The following is a 22,824-nucleotide window of genomic DNA, read 5'->3' as shown; positions in this document are numbered from 1 at the left end:
AGCTGAGGACATAGATATTCAAATCCAAAATGAACTCTTACAAGATCTTCCCAGTTTAACTGACGATGATAAACAAGGTTTAGAAGCTGGATTTACATTTGGGGAACTAAGTTCTGCGGTAGCGGGACTTTCTTCAGGTCGTACCCCAGGTATTGATGGTCTTCCTGGCGAGTTTTATAAACATTTTTGGTCAATAATTGGAACGGATCTCTTTGAAGTGCTGCAGGAATGTATCCGTACAGGTTTTTTACCTAAAAGTTGCCAACGGGCAATCTTGACTTTACTACCGAAAAAAGGTGATCTTACATTGTTAAAGAGCTGGAGACCTGTGGCTATTCTGTGTTCCGAATATAAACTTTTATCAAAGTGTCTCGCTAATAGACTAAACAAAATACTGTATAAACTTATACATAAGGATCAGTCCTATTGTATAAAAGACAGATGTATCTCTGACAATTTGCATTTAATGCGTGATGTGATTGATTATGCTTTGGGTAACAATATTAATGTGGGAATTTTATCACTCGACCAAGAAAAAGCCTTTGATCGCGTAGATCATGAGTATCTTTTTAAAGTATTGGAGGCTTTTGGTTTTGGGGAGAATTTTATAAATATGGTAAAGTTGTTGTACAATGAGGCCACATGTATGGTAAAGATAGCAGGTGGCCTTAGTGTCCCTGTTAAGGTGCAGAGGGGAATACGACAAGGGTGCCCACTCTCTGGTCAGCTTTACAGTTTAGCTATTGAACCTCTTCTATGCAAATTAAGAGAGAAATTAATGGGATTGAAGGTGCAAGAGTTAAGCTCTAATGACTGTATAAAAGTTTCAGCATATGCCGATGATATTTCTGTTGTTTTAAGAAATGATAAGGATGTTCAGTTTGTAAAAGAGATTTTAGTGAATTATGGTAAAGCTTCTTCTGCCAGAGTAAACTGGGCCAAAAGTGCCGCTTTGTGGTGTGGTTTAGACCACAATATTCCAAACCTTCCAGGTAACTTACAATGGGGAAGAGCTGGTTTTAAGTATTTAGGGGTGTTTTTAGGGACGGAGGACTATATGAGACAGAATTGGGAGGGCTTGGTGGAGAAGGTGTGTGCTCGATTGTCTCACTGGCTTTGGCTGCTACCCCAGTTATCGTATAGGGGAAGAGCTTTGGTCTGCAACAACCTTATAGCCTCATCCCTATGGCATAAAATGAGCATCCTGGAACCGCCTGAAGACTTGGTATCAAGAATTCAGAAACGTTTAATAGACTTTTTCTGGACTGGACAGCACTGGGTAAAAGCACCTGTGTTGTTTTTGCCTAGACAAGAAGGTGGACATGGATTAGTGGATATCAGAAGTAGAATAAAGACCTTCAGACTCCAAACAGCTAAAAGACTTCTATATGGAACAGATGTAAGCTGGTCTGGAGTTGCTTGTGGCCTCCTCAGGAGAGCAGGAGGGATGGGGCTAGACAAACATTTCTTTCTTATGGATATACAAAACGCTAACTTGTCTGGACTGACTTCTTTTTACTATTCAGTGCTGAAAGCCTGGAGGACGTTAAGTATCACAAGAGACACTATGGAGTTGCAAGGACTTTGGTCTAAAGAAGAACCTTTGCTGAACAATTCTATTTTTGACTTAGAGATTTTAAAAACATCCTCAATGAAGAATGCTCTAGTATCTGCAGAAATCACAAAAATTGGACATTTATTGACATCGGAAGGGTGGATGACGGCTGAAATCTTGGCATCTAAGCTTGGGTTCAGATCAATTCGTCTGGTGCAAAGGCTGGTGAAGGAGATCCAGGATTGTTTATCAGCGGATTTTAAATGCTCATTGGATGCTACTCATGAGGATATGAGTTCTGTTTTCCCTGAACTAAGGATATCCCCTGCCATAGAAGGATTTGAAGAAAAAGAGGGGGCCTTGCTGACTTTTAAAATACCTGAACTGGACCTTTTTAGCCAAGCAGGAAAAAAGGCACTGTACATCACTTGTGTGAAAGTTTCACACATTCGTAGCCTGGAAGGGATAAAGGAATCGAAATGGCAGGAGTTCTTAGGACCAGGTTCTTCCCCCAAAGGTAGCTGGAGGACCCTGTACAAACCTCCAATTGAAAAAAGGTCTGGAGACCTTCAGTGGAGAATTGTGCATGGGTTAATAGCTACAAACAGACATAGAGCACACATTGATCCCCAAGTACAGGAGGGTTGTCCGTTTTGCGGAACTACTGAAACTGTTTTTCATTTATTTTTTCAATGTGGGAGGCTTGGGCCATTGCTTTCTCAATTGGAAGAATGGTGTGCAGTTTTAGGAGAGACATTTTCACCTACAATTTTCATTTATGGGCCAAAATATAATAAGAACAGAAAACAGATCCATGTTTTACTTAACTTTTTATTTGGCCAAGCAAAAATGGGAATTTGGGTCTCACGCAAAAGTAAGATTAATAATGATGGGTCAACTGATGTGATGGCAATTCTAAAAGGTTTAATTAAATCAAGGTTAAAAGTGGAATATGCCTATTATAACTTGGTTAAAGACATAGAGACTTTTAATTATATCTGGGGATTCAATCAGTGCATATGTGAAACTGACATCAATGGTTGTTTGCAAATGTACATTTAACTGTGATATCTTGTTGTTGTTGCTATTGTATTTTGTTATTTTGCATAGTTGTTTTTTTAACCACAATGCTCTTAACTCTATTTAATATTTAATTGAACCTCGTTTTTGTAATAAAGGGGATCAAAAGTCAAGTCTCTCTCTCTCTCTCTCTCTCTCTCTCTCTCTCTCTCTCTCTCTCTCATGTTGCTTGCAGCGCCTCGACCGCGCGCGCCTCTCTCTTATGCCTGGCTCACACCACAGGATAATCGGGCCGAATTTACCCCGATTTTCCCCTCCCGAGAATCCGAGGGAAAATCGGGCAATGGACCTTGATCGGCTCCGAAGTTCGGCCCAGATTATCCTGTAATGTGAGACGTTTAAAAGTCTAAACTTACACCTTGCGATATGCGCTCAAGCAAATCGGGGCCGCCCCGATCTTATCAAACATGTTTGATATTTAGGATTTTAAATCCGCATAATTACGTCAGTACTTTCACAATAATCAATGAGAGACGGAGATGATTGACAGCTTTCGGGACCGCGAAACAAGCTGCAGTACGGGTAGACAGCGCAGCCGGAGAAATAGTTTGTGGAAGTTAATGTTTCATTCTACTTTCATTCCGCCACAACTGCAGCTCGTTGGGGCAGACAGGGGATTTAAAATATCGAAATGAATTCCTCGCTTGATTCACGTTGTTCACTCTTTTATAAACATTATCTTAAATATCTTAAAAACAACAGAACATGATGATGGTCAGTCACATCACGCACCTGCAGCTATTCTGTGTATAGAGGAAATTTAATAAAATAAATAGGCATACACGAAATATGTTGCACTTAAATAATTAGCATATTAACAAAACGAATTTAAATTGATATGACGATTTTCAGTTCTTATTTGTGACGTGCTCCACAAACGCACAGAAACTGATTGCTGAAACACCGCACACTTGTGGATCTGATGCGCCTCATATCCAGACTTACAACGTTTCACATTAAATTACATATTTGTCCAGAACCATTGGTAATGTAAATACTGAATTTAACACTAGACACTACACTGCAAGATAGAATAGATTAGAATAAAATAGAAACTTTACTGTCATAATAAAACTATAATGAAATTTGTTTAGAAGCTCTCAAAGACCAGTAGCCTGAGCCTCAGAAGAATAAACAAGAAAAATAGAATTTACATAGTATATAGCTAAAAATAATATCACTGCAGAGCAGTATATATACAGTGGAATTAAATAATGCAAACAACAGTGCAAAATAGAGTTTAACCAAGCATAAGTCATTTAGCAGCAATGCTTACAAACCTACAATAATATTCCTGTTAGGAAGAAACAGGAAAACAGAGCATTGATAGAAATAGCATACATCACTTAATAGTAACTCCTAAATGTGCAAAAAAAACAAAAAAACAAAGTGATATATAGGCTAGCCAATTATATTTAAAATATGTTTTTAAATAGATGTTTAAATTTAAATAAATCTTGCATAAGGATTAGACCTGAGTTGGTGCTAGATTGTGCATACATCTACAGTATGCATTCAAACACTGCCTGCATAACACATCCTTAAAACATATCATGATCATTGCCATAAACAAGAGCTGAGGAGGAGAAATCGCCTAGGTTTCAAAATGAAAGCTGCTACTTTGTAAATATTTAAAAAGAAATCATAATAAATGTATCATAATCTTCATTCCTTTATATACTCTTCTCCTGAGGTGACGTGAAGTGCTTGCTCTGGCAAGATAATCCTAATAATATCCTTTAGTGTGTGATGCACTAGGATTTTAAATTCCTGTAGTGTGAGCATGTTTAAGATTTGAGAGAAGAATATCTGACAAGATTCTCCTTATGTGTGTGCTGCAACCAGATTTCATAATCTGCCAGGATTTAAAAAATCCTGTAGTGTGAGCCAGGCATTACGTGACAGTGAAAAGGTGGCAGTGTTTTTAATGTACTTTCTTTTTTGCGTAAACGTCAACATTCACAGATGTCTCTGACAAAGACGACTGATCGAGTTAACATGACTTGAAGAAAGATTAGCAGTAGTGTGAGTCTGTGTGCGAGCTTTCTCCCTCCCTATGATGCTGTATGCCGTGTTCTGTAGTCTATGTAACAACAACAGTGTATTCTCTTATATTTCTGAATTTGCACCGAATTGTCTGCGCTATATCACTCGCATTTAAAATCAAGAAATGGCTCAAAACACAACAACAATTATGAGAAGAGCAACAGCAGTAAAGCTACAATGTATATGTATGGTGATTTTTGCATATCTAAATTAGGATTTTAGCAGAAGTTAGAGAAACAGCTGGTTGGATAAAAACGAGGTGATGGGTCATGTTTAGTCACTATTTTATAGGCTACAACAGAACAGATAATATGTAAAATAGCATTCAGTTGTGTTAAAATGCAATATAAGATCAAAGAGTAGAAGTGAAACATTTCATATTTCTGTTAAGCATCTACTTTGCACTGGAAGTTTTTATTATTATTTATATTGTTTACATTGTAATTTTTTATTTGGTAACATTTAAGTTATTCATATTGTTTATGACACCAGTGGGTTCAAAATAAAATGGACACAATGAAATAACAAACACTTGAGTTTTTTTTATTAGTCGTTTAGAATAGTCGACTATTCGAAAAATTAGTCGAAAGATTAGTCGTTAGAAAATTAGTCGTTAGTGGCAGCACTACTCATGTTACATTTACAGGTTCTGCAGACACGAGAAGAGATACAACAATACAGCTTAAGACAGATATGCCGTTGGCTTTTTGATCGACTATTGTGTACTACAGGTGGTGACGTCACTGTCTGCGAGAAAACTGATAATTCTTCAAGTCCCTTGTAAACGCAGTCGTCTGCATAGCCGGCTTAATGATTTGCATGTAAACGCATGAAAACAGTTTTCTGTAATAAGCAGATTTTTGATAGTTATCCGCTTATTCTTTGCATGTAAACGTACTCATTAAGGATGGTCATGGGGGTAAGAGCTGTCAGAGACCAATGACAGCGCTGACCGCTGTCACATGGTGGCCGATGCAAAGTTTTGAGTACAGTAAAAACAACATATGTGAACACAAACCGCACTAACTGAAAAATATACAATGTAATTTGGTGCGCTCTGAGGCCGAGGTGTGAAAACACCCTAAAACCCAATTCAAAAACCCATTGACTTGGGAACATGCTAACTTGCTTTCAGGTTTTGCCTACAAAAATACAGTATGTCATCCCTGTGCAACTTTATGATATCATACACGTTAGATCTGTGCAGCCCCACATTCAGAAGTAGTAATGTACTATACAAAGCATTTAAAATCTTTTATAAGTATCTGTGAATCCGGGCAATCGCACCCAAAACCTTTGCACAACTCACATGATCGTCTACCAATTAAAGGGATAGTTCACCCTAAAATACAAATTCTGTCATCATTTACTCACCCTCATGTTGTTTTAAACCTGTATGAGTTTCTTGAATACAAAAGAAAATATTTTAGTTTAAAACTACATGAGGGTGAGGAAGTGATGACAAAATCTTAATCCTTTTAATTAATCTATGGGAAAATTAAGATTTTTCTGAAAGAAGCTGACAGCAAATCAGCAAAGTGAACAGATTCTGCTTTATGCATTTCTATACACCGAGACCAAATAATTGGGTTAAAAGCTTTCTGCAGTTGCTTCTGCCAAAAAAGTGTCAAAACTTTGGCTCTTGAAAATCAACTGTATTCTGCTGGGAACTGCTCCAGTTTACCTACAGTACTCCAAAGCAAAAAACACTATATCTAAATTACCCATCAAAGCAAGTGACACTGGAAGATATGAATGGTTTTGGGAATAAGAAAAAACTTAATAAATAAATAATGATTATATTCCATTAAGTGAGAGGACAATTCCCAACTCTCATTTTAATAAACATTCACTACCATCTTACTGATTGATCACAGATTTTAAAGTTATCTTAAGCACATAAACAACACAGAAAAGTGTTCAAAGTATCTACTGTATAATAACTGCTGGACTAACAGATAGCAACTGCTGGGTCTTTCTGAAGTGTCATTATTTGGTAGGTCCATAAAAAAGGTCACCTTCTTGTTATTATTGTAGAAAAAGCAAAAATATCAGGTTACAGCATCCACTCACCTAAAGGATTATAAGGAACACCTGTTCAATTTCTTATTAATGCAATTATCTAATCAACCAATCACATGGCAGTTGCTTCAATGCATTTAGGGGTGTGGTCCTGGTCAAGACAATCTCCTGAACTCCAAACTGAATGTCAGAATGGAAAAGAAAGGTGATTTAAGCAATTTTGAGCGTGGCATGGTTGTTGGTGCCAGGCAGGGGTCTGAGTATTTCACAATCTGCTCAGTTACTGGGATTTTCATTCACAACCATTTCTTGGGTTTACAAAGAATGGTGTGAAAAGCCAAAAACATCCAGTATGCAGCAGTCCTGTGGGCGAAAATGTCTTGTTGATGCTAGAGGTCAGAGGAGAATGGGCCGACTGATTCAAGCTGATAGAAGAGCAACTTTGACTGAAATAACCACTCGTTACAACCGAGGTATGCAGCAAAGCATTTGTGAAGTCACAACACTCACAACTTTGAGGCGGATGGGCTATAACAGCAGAAGACCCCACCGGGGACCACTCATCTCCACTACAAATAGGAAAAAGAGGCTAGAATTTGCATGAGCTTACCAAAATTGGACAGTTGAAGACTGGAAAATTTTTGCCTGCTATGACGAGTCTCGATTTCTGTTGAGTCAGAATTTGGTGTAAACAGAATGAGAGCACAAATTTAGTGCCAGTTGGGCATCGTTTAAATGCCATGGCCTAGCTGAGCATTGTTTCTGACCATGTCCATTCCTTTATGACCATCATGTTCCCATCCTCTGATGGCTACTTCCAGCAGGATAATGCACCATGTCACAAAGCTCGAATCAAATTGGTTTCTTGAACATGATAATGAGTTCACTGTACTAAAATGGCCCCCACAGTCACCAGATCGCCACCCAATAGAGCATCTTTGGGATGTGGTGGAACGAGAGCTTCGTGCCCTGGATGTGCATCCCACAAATCTCCATCAACAGCAAGATGCTATCCTATCAATATGGGCCAACATTTCTAAAGAATGCTTTCAGCACCTTGTTGAATCAATGCCACGTAGAATTAAGGCAGTTCTGGAGGCGAAAGGGGGTCAAACGCAGTATAAGTATGGTGTTCCTAATAATCCTTTAGGTGAGTGTACATTAATCATTGTCAAAATTTGGAAATATATTAAACTATTAGATATTAGGTTCTACATGTTGCCCAACACAGGATGTAACTGGGTCAGAATGATTAACAGGTCAGATAACACAAACAGGAAACTCTTATGCAGCGGTTGTTTGTGGTTTAAAGGGATAGTTCACCTGAAAATGAAAATTCTGTCATAATTTTATCACTCTCATGTTGTTACAAACCTGTATAAATTTCTTTGTTCTGATAAACGCAAAAGAAGATATTTTTAGGAATGTCTGTAACTAAACCGATTAGAAGCCCCATTGACATCCATAGTAGGATTGATCTGGTCACAAACATCCCTCAAATCACGTGTGTTCATCAGAACAGACATTTTTACAGGTGGGTAACGACATGACAGTGAGTTGATGATGACAGAATTTTCATTCCCATTAAGGCTCGGTATTCAGTATGTCCTCAAACCAATAGTTGTGATTCAGTACTCAAAATGTATTATAGCCACATTTAAAGCCCAGAAACATGACTAAAAGGCACATCTTATCTAACACATTCTGTTATAATGCGACAACTTCCTACTTTTAAAATATAAAAAAACTGCTTGATTAATTCATTTATATGAACCCATTATCACGATACATGTGTTGTGTTGCAATATATTGCAATACTTTGCAATACTGTAAAGCGCTGCAGTGAATTGGGATTTCTCTTATTTTGGGAATATAATAGGATATCATTTTAGGAAAGCTAGAACACACGCATATGCAAATACTTCCGGTCACTGTTTAAGTTCAGAGATGCAGTATAATATTAATAGCTTATTTAATAGTATATAAAAAAATCATAAAAATGCAAAAAAAATGTATGCATCCACAAAAAATTAAATTTTGCCTGCTAAAATTATATTTACTGTGCCACAGACCAGCATGTTGTTTAGCTGTGTCCTGGTTTCACTTGGGTTATTAAGACAGGCTGCGTGGTTCTCCTGTCTAATGATACACCTACATACAGTATAAACCAAAGCCTGCAGTGCAATAACATCTCACAGCACCTTCAAGATTATCTCTCACTCTCACTCTGAAGAGATTGAGTTATCTTAGGAGAGAAAGCAGCTGATCTGTGTGAAGTTCAGAACGGAAGTAGTTGACATGACAATAAAAAACAATCTATGAACATTTTCATTGAGTGCAACTGTAAATCAACTACTATTTTAATTAAAAGTGCTTTATGATTTATTATTAAGAGCTTATGTGTGATTAATTTGCAATTCAAATTGTAGACTCAGCACTCAAAAAAGAGATTAAAGAATTGAAGTATTAATTCAAATAAATGGTTTATTTGTACATATGCCAACAGTTTTTCTTGCCATTCCCCTTTTTAAAAAATAAGGGCCAGATTTATTAACAGCTTGCACCAGCACATTTTGGCATTAAATAACAACTGTCAGGATTTACTAAAGAGATGCAGTGGATAATGAGCACTGAAAAGGTGTGGTCTAGTTATTTTTGTGCCTGCCCTATTGCATGCATTTCTAGGAGTTTCCCTTTCAGACGCAAAATTCATGATTATTTAAATGATTCACGCAACATGATACGTGATATTACTTTATTTAATGCCGGAAAAATCATGTCTTAAGTCATTTCCTGCATTGCCAGTCTTATCTCATGAGAAATCATTCATATTTTACGAGTTAGCTAATTCGTATCACTTAATATGAAGTTAAAGGCACGATATCTGAATTGAATCAGAAACATTTTTAGTTATGCTGGTTAAAAGTCTCCTCACGTCCTGATAGCAATCACTATGAAAGGACGTTGCCTTTTTTTGTCCCTCATCCGTAAGTGTAATTTGTATGCCAACGTGCAGCCTGTTCACACAGACACCATACGTCATTGGCGCGTTCACGTACGCTCACCTCCCGTCTGTAAACAGAGGGAGTATGGCAAACTTTCCTCCTGAATTGACAACCTGCACAGGAGCCACAAAACGAAAGACAACAACAGCAAAAACTGCCTGGATCAGCAAAGAGCAAAAACCCAAATTAACATCGGTAACTTTACTGCTTTACCATGAGATGCAAACAGGTGCAGGAGGCAGGGGGGTCTGAAAGGGTCGTTCCACTGTTTATTTTGGTAAGGTAGGTAGGTACGCGATATGTTTGTATTGAGATGGATTCAGATATTCTACTTTGATGAAACATTGTGTTGCTTATAAAATTTGTGTTTGTTTACGGATTAGCGTAACGATATAGTTACTACGTCTACACAACTGAAAGTGTGCTTTAACTAATTCTGATGTAAAACAGTTGTTTATGTTGGTTATTTTGGTAATGATGTTATTCACTTTGGACTGCAAAGTTTTCTCACTAGTGAATAAGACATGAGATGTGACCGTCTGATCTTTGCGTGTTCATGTGTTTTGAAAGAGTAGTGACTTTGTATAGTGAATTGAAATGGAGGGTGGGATCGGGATTTCATAGCTAGTCGGCTACCTTTAGCATTTTTCAAAATTAGATATCTGCCTTCAATCGTGCAAAATCGTACAATTCTCATGAAAAACAACAACAACAAAACCGAACCCCTAACCCCGCCCGCACCTATCCCCACATCACACGGGTGAAGGCAAATCATTGCATAGATCATAGAGTGCGTGGTACAAGGATTTTTTAAGGATTTTGGAATGGCAAAGGAACATTGTTCACTAGGAGAAGTCACACAATACCAGGGGCCAGATTTACCAAATTAGCGCAAGAGCGCAATTTAAAAAAAGCGATCATGGGATTCGTAATATCCGTGGGGTAAATTAAATTTATTAAACAGGCTCAAATTAAACAACACAGGCACAACAGCTGATATTTTTTCATAATGACCAATGCAATCTACTAAGAGCAGCGAAATTAGCGCAGGGTCACAAATAATTGGATATGATGCTCCTCAGGTGCATGTGATCTACAGGCCGATACTGTAAATAAAAGCTGATAGACGTGTGAACTTATCAGGTAAAATTATGGCGAGACAAACCAAGGAGAGTCAGCGGAGAGAGAAGCTTTCTTCCCAATAATTGGATATAGCAAAATGCTTCAAAATCGAAATGCCCAAACTGCTTGCAAAAAAGGACATCTGGAACTGTATTGTTGAAAAGGTAAATGCAATAGGGGGAAAGTCGCGTTCCGCTAATGACATTAAAAATGATGGCATGACACAAGGAGACGCACAAAAGAAAAGGTCGCTTTTAATAAAGCATCAGCGAAGAAGACAGGTGGTGGTCGTATTGAGGAAATGCCCCTGACGCCTTTAGAGGAAGTTGTCCAGCTGTTGCTCACCGGAGAGCAAGTAACAAGCGTCTATGAAATTGATTCACTAGAACCCATTATTCAGGAGAGTTCTTCTTAGGTCACTTAGATGATACGGCTATATGCCTAAATGGAAAATTGCTTATTTTTCATCATAAGCTTATTACAAATTTGTCTAAAAATTCAATATTTTGTAATATCAATAATACAGGAACAATTTTCAGCTGTTAGTTTGGATAAACCGAAATAATATTGATAAATGTAGTGCCTGCACTGTTAAAAATAAAGGTACAAAGCTGTCACTGGGGCAGTACCCTTTTAGTACCGTTTAGGTACAAATATGTATCTTTGAACTGCCAATATGTACCTTTGAAGTACTAATATGCACTATTTGGGTGCAAAGGTGTACCTTTCTGAAAGGGTACTGTCCCAGTGACAACCTTTGTACCTTTATTTCTGAGAGTGTGCCGAGATTTCAACTGCTTCACAAGTCCCAGTATCTCCTCAATGTGATAACTCCTTGACGCAACAACTACCGCTTGCTGATATTGACTTGCAGTTACTTAACAAACACCATATACAGACCACTGCATTAAAAGAGACTGTGCCAAGCTTGGTAAATGGACATGATGAATTGTCTGCATCAATGCAGAAAATTACTGTCAGCCACACTTGGCAGCTGGTCAAAGCGGTTTCAGGTCTGGATACAGTATGTCCGTCTGTGGTCTAGTCCAGGCCACCCAGACCATGAATGAATCCCTGCTTCGTATTCTAGATCGCCCAAACCATAATGGTAGAAACCTCACAATCTCCACAGGGCAAATACGCCCTGGACGACCAGGGCCGGGTTTCCCGATAACGATTGAACTTAGCACTTAAGAGCGCTTTCTACGAGCTACTTAACGAACATTCGTTGTTCATTTACGTGCGTTTCCCAAAGATGCACGTTAAACGATCGCTCGCAGCTGGGTTTTAAGTGCTACTTACGAGTCGCTATCCATTTGTCAAGTGCTGAAATGTCACCAATAGAATGACTCGAATTTGTAGCTGAAGCTTGTTTAGGCTAATGATCTTCAGCCGATGTGCAGTAATATTTTTAATGATATATTTTCATTATTGTTCAATGACTTTTTAAATGTTTTAATAATTTATTTAATATTCTTTTCCGTATTTAGTTAGGACTCGTCCCACTGCGAAATGCCTTCTGCGTTTCTATTATAGTTTAGATTATTATTATTATTTGTTGTTTATTATCTATGTTTATTTATTATTATGGATTATTGCATTTTACCGTAAATATTTATTTGGTTTCTTTAATTAGATGCCATTTCCCTTCAAAACAATGTTTAGATGAATTATAGCAGCAATCGGTATGAACCATTTATCAATTTGCTAAACCAACTTTTACCAAAATACAAAAAACTTTTACCAACTTGTACAAAATACGTTTTCCTTCTTTATAAATGTATGTTTAGCCATTTAAATTTGATTTCTCATTTGAATTTTAAATATATTATATTATATATTTAATATAAAATAAACAAAGAAGAACCCAATTAAAAAATATAGCCTACATTTAAAACATTACATTATCGTCATTGCAGGAGTGCAATTTGCTGGTTGTCCTGTAGGTGACCTTGTAACTCTGTTGTCTTACGATGCACTTTTGAATGAACGATTACTCCAGACCACTCGTAGATCTACGATGATTTTCAAGTGCAACTTAAGTTACGAAGCTTTTGGGAAACAGCCCGTAATTCTAAGATGATTCGTACGATCGTTTTAACGATCTACTTAGCCTTACGATGCTTTTGGGAAACCCGGCCCAGGACTGTGGTGTCACAAAAGAAAACTTGTCGAATGCCCGCAAGACCAAGCGCAACAAATAGGCTTTTTCACGTTAAATGCAGCCACACAATGGCAGTTTTTTTATGTTGGAGTAGGGAGTCTTTGCTAATAACTGAAGTGTATAGACGGTTTCATCGGACGCACGTGATACACGTCTGGATCCGAACTTTACTTCCGGTTTCGTTTTTTTAATGGTCTGACTAGTTGCTAAACTGATATCTTGAACAAATGCCTCCTCGAAAATAACAAATATTTTGGTTTCATATAATCTATGTGTTGTTTTTTTGCTTGTTATATAAATAAACTACGTTTAAAGAACTTTGTTGTTGTTTATTCTTAGCGGAGCTTACCGGAAGTTACGTGAGGACTGCGACAGCTGCTTGTTTATGTTGTTACTGCTGAAACGGTCTATACAATGCAAAAAAAAAAAATGAGCAACTTGCCAAGTTACTATTTGTGTTTTTCTCTGAAGGTTTTGATCTACAAATTTTTGTGTGTGCCAATGTAATGACCGCTGCGCTGTGTATAAGGATTCTATTTCAAAGTTTCAGTAAATAGTAGGTTATCAACTTTTACGAGTTATGCCGAGTGCAGACTGCATGATTTTAGCCCTGATTTTGACTCGCCGACAGGTTTTGAGAAATCGCCGACAAATTCCCGAAATTACAGGCAAATCGATGCTCGTGCATGCGAGTGACAATCCCACAGTGTGAATTATAAAAGACGCGTTCTGAGAGAATCGCTGACGAGTCGCCGACACCCGTTAGATATTTGGCATGCTAAATATTTGGACCGTTCGGCGATTCAAAATCATGCGGTTTGACTGAGAATAACATCGGCGATGACCTACAGCCTATGAGAGAGCAACATACAGGACAGCTGGAAGTTCGTGAAGGAGTCTTTCAAAACATTTCCTCCTTTATAATCTTTATTTCTTCTTCTTTCTGCTGCAAATGAGCGCACATGCAATTTGTATTAAGCTTCTTGCGAGCTACCATTTTTAATAATAATCCCAGTCTCACACGCGTGACCTCGCGTTGTTTCCTTCGCATCACTTCTCGCGTGCGTTTGGTTGTGAGACGTAGTTTAAACGTAGTTTAATCAGCGATTCTTCTTACGGTAAAGTCATGCAGTATGAAAACCCCTGTTTTCAATCCATCATGCACAGTCTGAAACAGCAGCGACTGAACGCTTCCCACAGATAATCACCTGTTGTGAAACCACAGGTGACCCGACTGGGTGATTCTCACGAAACCATTGAAACACCACGGCACTAATGATTTTAGCTACAAAATGTGTAATATAGTAATTTTAAAAAGCATCAGAATTAACACAATACTGTGTTCTACCTTGCACAATGTGCGATTTCAACATAAGAATTTATAATTTGTCAATTTTATCTCATTTTCTGCTGAAATTCTCATTACCGCAATGTGTCCGGCTGTGTTTGAACATGCGTTATGTTGTAATTTAATCAAATTAACACAAAAATATTTAGAAAAAAAATAAATGGATGTTTTGCTAGACTATTTTAGATGACAGAAAAAATATTTACTGAATATTCATGTATAATAATAATGAAGAAAAATTAGGAAAATGATGTGTCCATGCCTGATGTTCTCATCCTCCGCAACACTTTTTGAGAACAGTTTAAGCACACATACAGAATTTTAATAAAGTTTGATTTTGAGTGACCAAGCACATGGACCAGTTACTTCAAGATGGCTACCAGGTAAGATCATTTTTTTACAGTTAATTTGAAATATTATCTTGTCAGAATGCTTACACGACATTTTGATTATCATTACCGCAACAGATGCTTATTAAATGTTAATTTAATTAATAGAAGCATAATACTTTGATTTTAAATGCATGTGCAGAATCTCCAAATTATGTTCTTTCAGGTTTGTCATGTCATTTTGAAAATATGTCAGTGTTGATGTTTTCTGACTGTTGCGGTAATGAGATTTTTTAGGACTAATTTTTTTAATTATGCTACAAAAAGTGTTAAATGATAAGTAAAAGTGTTTAAATTAATGTTCCCATTTACTCCAGACTTTGTTTTTCAATGTCTGGTGGGAAAAAAAGTAAATTTAAGCAATTTTTACATTTTCATGCTTGACATTTTTAAAACCAGGTTTTCGTGAGAATCACCCGACTAGTTTGAAAATCATGCAGTCTGAACTCGGCATAAGTAGCTCAGAAACCACATGCCAAGAAACATGCTTTTCTTAAGTGTACATTTATTTTTCAGTTGGCGTTTAAAAGCTAATAAGGGGAACATTGGGTGCTCTCCATGGTCCTGAATCGTTAAAATTAAAGTGCACATTAGAAACAATATTATTACGTTTAAAATTGCAAAACCAGTGGTCGGCTGAACATGTGTTCCATCAATTGATCCAAGCACATTTGGGAAACCCCACATGTCCGGAAAACCGTCTTTTATTTTATCAAGAGCTTCCGGGCGATTTGGGAATATTATATGCTGATGTACTATTTTCATCAGTGGCTTTAGTACCACGACAACGCAGGTGAAAATGTGAACTGTGAAATTTCAGCTAACGAAGCCACAGTAAACTGAAAAAAAAAACCACAAAATGGACAAAATGTTTTTGAAACACCTGGTATTGCATGACTCCTCCTTGTTTAGGGCTCCTGATCACCTTTTATTTCTTCCAGCAAATTTAAAATAACATTGCTTGGCAAACAATATTTTTGGATAATTTGTTATTCTGGCATTCCAAATAAAGTATCCGTAAAGTCTCCTCCTAGCACCAACAATAAACCATTTTGAGCGCTAAGTTGTTTAAGACATGCATTTATTGGTGTTAAATATTGGTGCACTGTAAAAATTATTTGCTGCCTTAAATTTTTTTGTTGAATCAACTCGGATTTACAAGTCATTTTACTGTAACTTACTATTATTTATCTTGACTAGAGATGAGTTGTTATAACTACAGGTGAGTTGTTATAACTTATAAAATTAAATTGACTTTTTTTAAAGCAACACTATGTAGTTTCCATGTAAAAATGACTTACAGCTCCCCAATGTGGTTGAAAAGCGCAACAGTGTCTGGTATCAGACACTCTTCTGCAGGCAGGGGGAGGGGCGGAGCTGTGTTTCCTACCCTCCACCGCCACTTTCAGAGTGTGCTTGTAGCAGCTAGGAGGCTGCTCAGGTTGCAGCAACAGTACAATTTGTCCAGTTAAAAGTTGTTCTATCACTAAAATAATTTTAGAGACATTATTTAAAGGTAAAAAAAACTACATAGTGTTGCTTTAACTATATTTTAAAAGTTGTGACAACTCATATCTGTTGACATGACTGGTAAATCTGAGTTTATTTAACAAAAAATTTTAAGGCAGCGCAAAGTATTTTTTACAGTGTGCAAATACCTGTGATTTATCTTAACTAATTTGCGTTGCTCCTAGTAGATAGCGTTGGTCATTTCGGAAATCAGTGGTTTGTGTTATTACATTTTTCACCTTTTTAGTAAACAACAACCCGCAGATGCAGTATAAACATTCTCATGGTGCTTTTTTGAATTGCGCTCTCACTCTAATTTGCCTCATTTAGTAAATCTGGCCCTAAAATGGTTCTTTACATTGATGTCATACAAGAATCAAATGTGACCCTGGATTACAAAACCAGTTACAAGGATCAGTGTTTAAAAATTTAGATTTATCATCTAAAATCATTGAGGTACGGCTATTTGGCTGAGATACAACTATTTAAAAATCTGTAATCTGAGGGTGCAAAAAATGAAATATTAAGAAAATCGACTTGTAAATGTATTGTTGGCTATTGCTAATGTACAAATATACCAGAGCGACTTGTGGTCCAGGGTTCCCCAAAGCTGTTTACAGCATGTCTAACCTTTCATCACGCCAATGAACCTCTTGTGGAGCAAAGTTAAATGAACATTAAACATTAACAAGTCTTTGTCTTTTCAGAATAAAACTATAAAATAACAGCCTCATGCAAAGCATTCTGGGAGTCTAGGTCATTTGACAGCTTGGCATGGCAAACATTCATGATACTTATACTGCAATTATGAAACATACCAATATCTACAGGATCTTAAAAGACCACGAGAAGTGCAAACAGGACTCTATACTATACGGTAAATCCTCATGTAAGAGGATTTACCATCGTTGCTATATTGTCCATTACATTGTTGGCATTGTTTACTTCTATTATATTGTGTCATGTGTCTTATAGTGTTAATATGTGCTCAGTACCATTTACCATCATTAGTATATTGTCTTTTATCATTGTTGGTATATTGTCTATTATTATCGTTGGATATTATCCCTTAATCATGGTTTGGATTGTATGTTTATTATTTTGTTGGAAACAATTGCTGTTATATAAACTAATTTGTTATTGTGGCAACGCCACCGTGATATATATATTTTTTTTTTTTCAATTTGAGAGCACAGTAAATAGGAAGCCTAAATATTAATTACAAATGGTGACGTAGGGGTGGGATTAAATAAGTTGTCTTCTTCCCACTCCCTTTCAGGCGGAATATGATTATTATATCTGTATATTTGAATATTGTATACTTGTATTTTTTCTTTTCTCGTCGTTTTTTTTTTTTTGCACTATATGATTTACCATATTGTCTACTGCCTGGAATAAAAAAATCTAAAAAAAAAAAAAAAAAACAAGAAGAGATGACTACACAAGCGATTTCCTCTCTCTATCATCCCTGGCATCACTGAGTGCTAAATGAAAAAGAACTGACAGGGCAAAGAAATGTCCTCTGGGTATAACCCGGCGTGTGCGGGAGTAAAAGCAAGTCACTTAAGTTCATATGGACTTTTGAAAATACCTGAAGGAGTATTTAAAATCACGAAAGCATATGCGGCTATTTATGTAAAGGAATCGTTTGCGTCGGTCACTGGTGCAGTTATTTTGGAAAAATCTATACAGTCATCCCTAGATTCAGGCATGAACTCTACTATACTGTAATAGGGATCAGTGTTGACACACAAACATAAACTTTTAAGCCCACAGAACTTTAAAAACTTGATGCCTTTATAACTTTAATAACTGCAATTATATATGGTTAATTAAAATGCCATCCAATTTAAAAACTGAAGAGAAAGCTTGGATAATTTTTTTAAAACATTTGATCAGTCTTGCACAGTTATGAATTATAAAAAATACTGTTTCATTTAAAAAAGTCATAACAGGGCAGAATGTGCAGTCACAGGATGCAGATAGCAGCAAATGACAATCTGAAGGCTATCCACCTTATTCAGTCCGCTGCCTTATTGATTCCAAACCGAGGCTGTCAGGGATAGACGACGTCCAGAGCTGCGCATTAAACCTATTGTTTTGTATCAGGATGCTGGTCATTCTTTTTGCTTTGCGGTTATTGTAATCTGTACAAATTGGAGTTATGTAATTGTTTCAGTGTTTCCCATACGTTGATTTATTCGTGGCGCACCGCCACGGAATCAGTGCTGGCCGCCACAAATAGATTTTTCATGATCCCCATTTACATTTATATTTTACTCTTTAAAAACGTCTTAATTCATTGTTGCAAACACCCAGCGCGCCCCTCCCTTTCTATGTTGCATGCAGCGCGCGCCTCTCTCTCTCTCTCTCTCTCCCTCGCTCTCACATAACAGTGAAAAGGTGACGGCGTTTCAATGTCCGTTCCTCCGTAATGTATACTTTCTTTTTCGTGTAAACGTCAACAGTCACAGATTTTACTGACAGAGAAGACGGCGATGACTTGACGAAAGGTTAGCATTAGTGTTTCCCACACACACACACCCGTTCTCTCCCTCTCTATGATGTCGTATGCCTGCGCACGTGTTTTGTATTAACTTTGTGTAACAGTTACTGTGTATTCTCTAATATTTCTGAATTTGCGCCCAATTGTCTGCGCTATACGCGACAATAAAACTCGCATTTAAATAAAAAAGGGCTCATACAAGACATTGATGAGAAGAGCAACAGCAGTAAGACTTCAATGTAAATGTATGGTGATTTATAGACCAGCTGTAAACATACACGTACATTTCATAATTTCCTGTTATTTTGCGGGGTTTTTTTTTCAAATATTAAAGCGCTTAAGCATTTACTTGCATTCTTGGAGAAAAAACAAGTCAGTGGCAGGTCAGTTCCTGAATAACACGACACAAAAAAGTCAAATTCACTTCTCAGAGGTACAGAACTGTTCCTGAAACGCATGTTCTCCCCAAACTGAAATTAAACACAGTGTTTCGAGTTTTTCTCGTCTGTGTCATGTTGATATCAAGAAGCAACGTGCACATGACGACGAGAGAGGTGACCTGCTGCACAATCGAGTTACCCCTCCCACTTCTTAATGTTTTACAGAGACTTCTAATCCCGTCCGAATTGACCATCAATATTACAGACGCCCTGTGGTAAAATTACAACCGTAAAACTAATCCCGTCCGAATAGGGCCATAGTCTGCTCATTTTATGTCTGACAACAGAACTGATCATATGTAAATAATAGCAATCAGTTGTGTTAAAATGCAATATAACGTGACAAATCAAAGAGTAGAAGTGAAACATATTTCTGGTGCCAACACTCGATCCAACGCAAACACGTGATGACGTCACATATATGCTAATTAGCGTGTGACGTCATCACCGCCACAAGTCTCTCAAAATCCTGTGGGAAACACTGTGTTTATAGGACTATATTAGTGTTATTTAAAAAATAAGCATGCTTACAACATAATAAATTAATGATAAGCCAACAGGCTAATAACAAAAACAGATATTATATACAAATTGCGCTGCTCTTATCTCAAAATTAGGTCATATGTCCCTTCTCATTTTTAACAATCTATGATTTCTGAGGTTCATTGTCTTGTGAAAATCTGTAAAATTATGTATTTTCTGTGTTTTGATGGCTGAATGCCCAGCATTCCGGTAAAAACCAATAGGTTTAAAGGGCACTTTTTGATCTCAAACATCTGTTTTATATCTATTCAGGTATGTTACATATTTATAAAAAGATTTAGGACGATTCATTTTGCCTAACAGGGTGGAATATTTAAGACAAAACAAAATCTAACAAATAGTAATGTAGGAGTGTCTAGTCAAATTTGTCTACAGAATGAGGGATGTAATATCACAGATGATTTAGGTAATGTTTAGCAATCCATATAATTAAAGGAAATAAAATGTATTAAAGGGACACTCCACTTTTATTTGAAAATATGCTCATTTTCCAGCTCCCCTAGGGTTAAACATTTGATTTTTACAGTTTTGGAATCCATTCAGCCGATCTCCGGGTCTGGAGGTACCACCTTTAGCATAGCTTAGCATAATCCATTGAGTCTGATTAGACCATGAGCATCGTGCTTAAAAAATGACCAAATCAAGGACCATGGCTGCAGCACGCGCAATGATTTTATGCAGTGCCCGCAAATAGTCCCCTTGGTAACTTTCAACAGCTGGGGACTATTTTCGGGCACTATGTAATATTATTGCGCCCAATTCCTTGGTTATTATGTCATAATGACAGTATAGTTCCTAGCCATATCTGCCTAGAAAATCCCAACTTTGAATTTTCTGTTGGTCTTAACACATGATGTAACTACAGAAGAGTCAAGTTTTAAATAGGAAAAATATCGAAACTCTTTGGTTTTGAGCGCGATGCTAATGGTCTAATCAGATTCAATGGATTGTGCTAAGCTATGTTAAAAGTGGTAGGACCCAGAGATCAGCTGAATGGATTCCAAAACAGTAATAATAATGTTTCACTCTATGGGAGCTGGAAAATGAGCAACCCTTTAAAAAAATATACATATATAAGAGCTATACAGCCAATTCACAGTTGATATTTTTGTGGAACGATAAACAGCTAGATCTTTATTTCTATCTTTCATATCTTTTTTGCAAGGCTCACAGATTGCTCAGTTTTCTTGCAATTACTGAACCTCATGTTTGTAAGCAAGACAGATAAGATTCGCCTGTTCCCTATTTATAGCCTGTTCTTGGCAACCGATGCCATAAAAAGACAAGAACATTGTTGTATAGGCATCTACTTTGGGCAGATCAATGGAGAGAGACAGAAGCATTGATATTCTTCATTCTTTTTAGCCCTGGAGCTCTATAAACATAGACGGCTATAAATGACAGCCCATTGCCCATAGAAACCTCTCAATGGCTTACCTTCAGAAGCTCACAACAAAAAGCATGGACTATTTCATCAGTATTTAAGAAAGATATTAAATGCAAGAACCAGAGAGTCTTATACACCTTGTCCTCGCCAGCCACCGCAGTATGGACAGATAACTCCCCTATCTCTGGAATATTCAGACACTGCACTGAATTTTGGGAATGTTGAGCAGCATCAAGACACTACAGTTGGTCCTGTCGCTCAAGTGGTGGAGCTCGGCATTGAAGATCATGGGAACGCACAAACTGATAAAATGTCGCTTTAGATCAAATGTCTTGGTAATCTATAAACAATTATTTGAGACTTTTTCTGTACTCTTATTGCACAGTATATTCAGCTGCTGTGAACGCAAATACATTTGTGCACCATTATCACAATCACAAAAGGCTGAATGAGCGGTCGGAGTGGATTACATTAGAGGACATTAATGAGTACGCAGATACAAGATAGTCAGAAAATGCTGCATTCGTTCCACACAGACTGAATGATATACTGTATAGAAATATAAGCGTCGGGTGTGAACTAAGAATAAAGGATGTCATTGTAAATGATTAATCGGCTTTGGCAAACCATAATGAATACAAACATACATATTTCATGCGATAGCGTTTGCGTATAAACTGATGTATTGAGTTATTCATGCCTGTATGATTCTCAAGAGATTGAGTTTTACTATCTCAAAAGTGTCGTCGAGTTTATTAGCATATCACCATGATAAGGACATTTTGTATATGATTATTACACTTCATTTTATTTGAAATGACTTAAAATGAGATGCATGTTCAAAATGAATGCTGGTCGGAGTGTATTAATGAAAGACGTACAAATGAAATGCATAAACATGATGAAAAGGCCACACAGAGGCACAATGGAAACTATGTTTACTCAATCTCAATAGCCACAGGCAAGGCATTTGTTTATAAAAGCACAATGTGATTTGCACAAGGCACTGTATTTGACTGTAAAATGCAATGATTCAGTAGAGGTTACTATTGGTATAGCTTTCTGATTTTCCACCACACCAATGGTTTGCATTACAGTAGGATGTTGTTAAAGTAATATTCTCCAACTAAACCCATGTTTCATGCATTAATATGATAAGAAGCGTTTAGATGACTGGATAAGTAAAGGTAAAACGCATATTGTTGGATAGAGCTGCAGCACCTTCCAGCTAGTCCTATTAAATAATAAACGTGGCTTTATGTAACCTTTATGGGACATCTCTATAGCCACAAGCTGTACTCAAACAGTACTGTATGTATCTGATCAAATTCATGCGTGAGCAAAAGGACAGATATGGCTTTCCTTATTAGATTGTAAGTGTATGCACTGCGAATGATCCAAACTATCGATCAAAGCCATATAGAGGAAGAGCTGAGGCACTGATGTAATTCATGCAACATGCATTAAACAACATCTCTCACTATTCATGTGCATGCTTCAAAATTTTACTTTTACATGCATGCTCCAGAATACCTCACATTGCATTTACATCCATGCTCCAGAATCTCCCACTTTTTACATGCATGCTCCAAACTCTCTCATTTTTTGCATGCATGCTCCAAAATCTCTCACCTTTCACATGCATGCTCCAAACACTACAATATATGGTTCATTGATGCTTTCACAAATAGTCGGCACGTTCTCGTGA

General features: G+C 37.1%; 1 protein-coding gene across 6 annotated transcripts in view; it reads right to left on the bottom strand.

The window, feature by feature from the left end:
• Positions 1 to 22,824, bottom strand: part of kcnt1b (potassium sodium-activated channel subfamily T member 1b) — a 129,753-nt gene that overhangs the window by 77,294 nt on the left and 29,635 nt on the right. The gene's annotated exons all lie outside the window — the stretch shown is intronic.

This window comes from Paramisgurnus dabryanus, chromosome 5 (genome assembly GCF_030506205.2).
Source record: "Paramisgurnus dabryanus chromosome 5, PD_genome_1.1, whole genome shotgun sequence".
Lineage (NCBI taxonomy): Eukaryota > Metazoa > Chordata > Actinopteri > Cypriniformes > Cobitidae > Paramisgurnus > Paramisgurnus dabryanus.
Note: the sequence above shows the minus strand (reverse complement) of the source record. Positions and strands in the feature narration are given on the sequence as shown.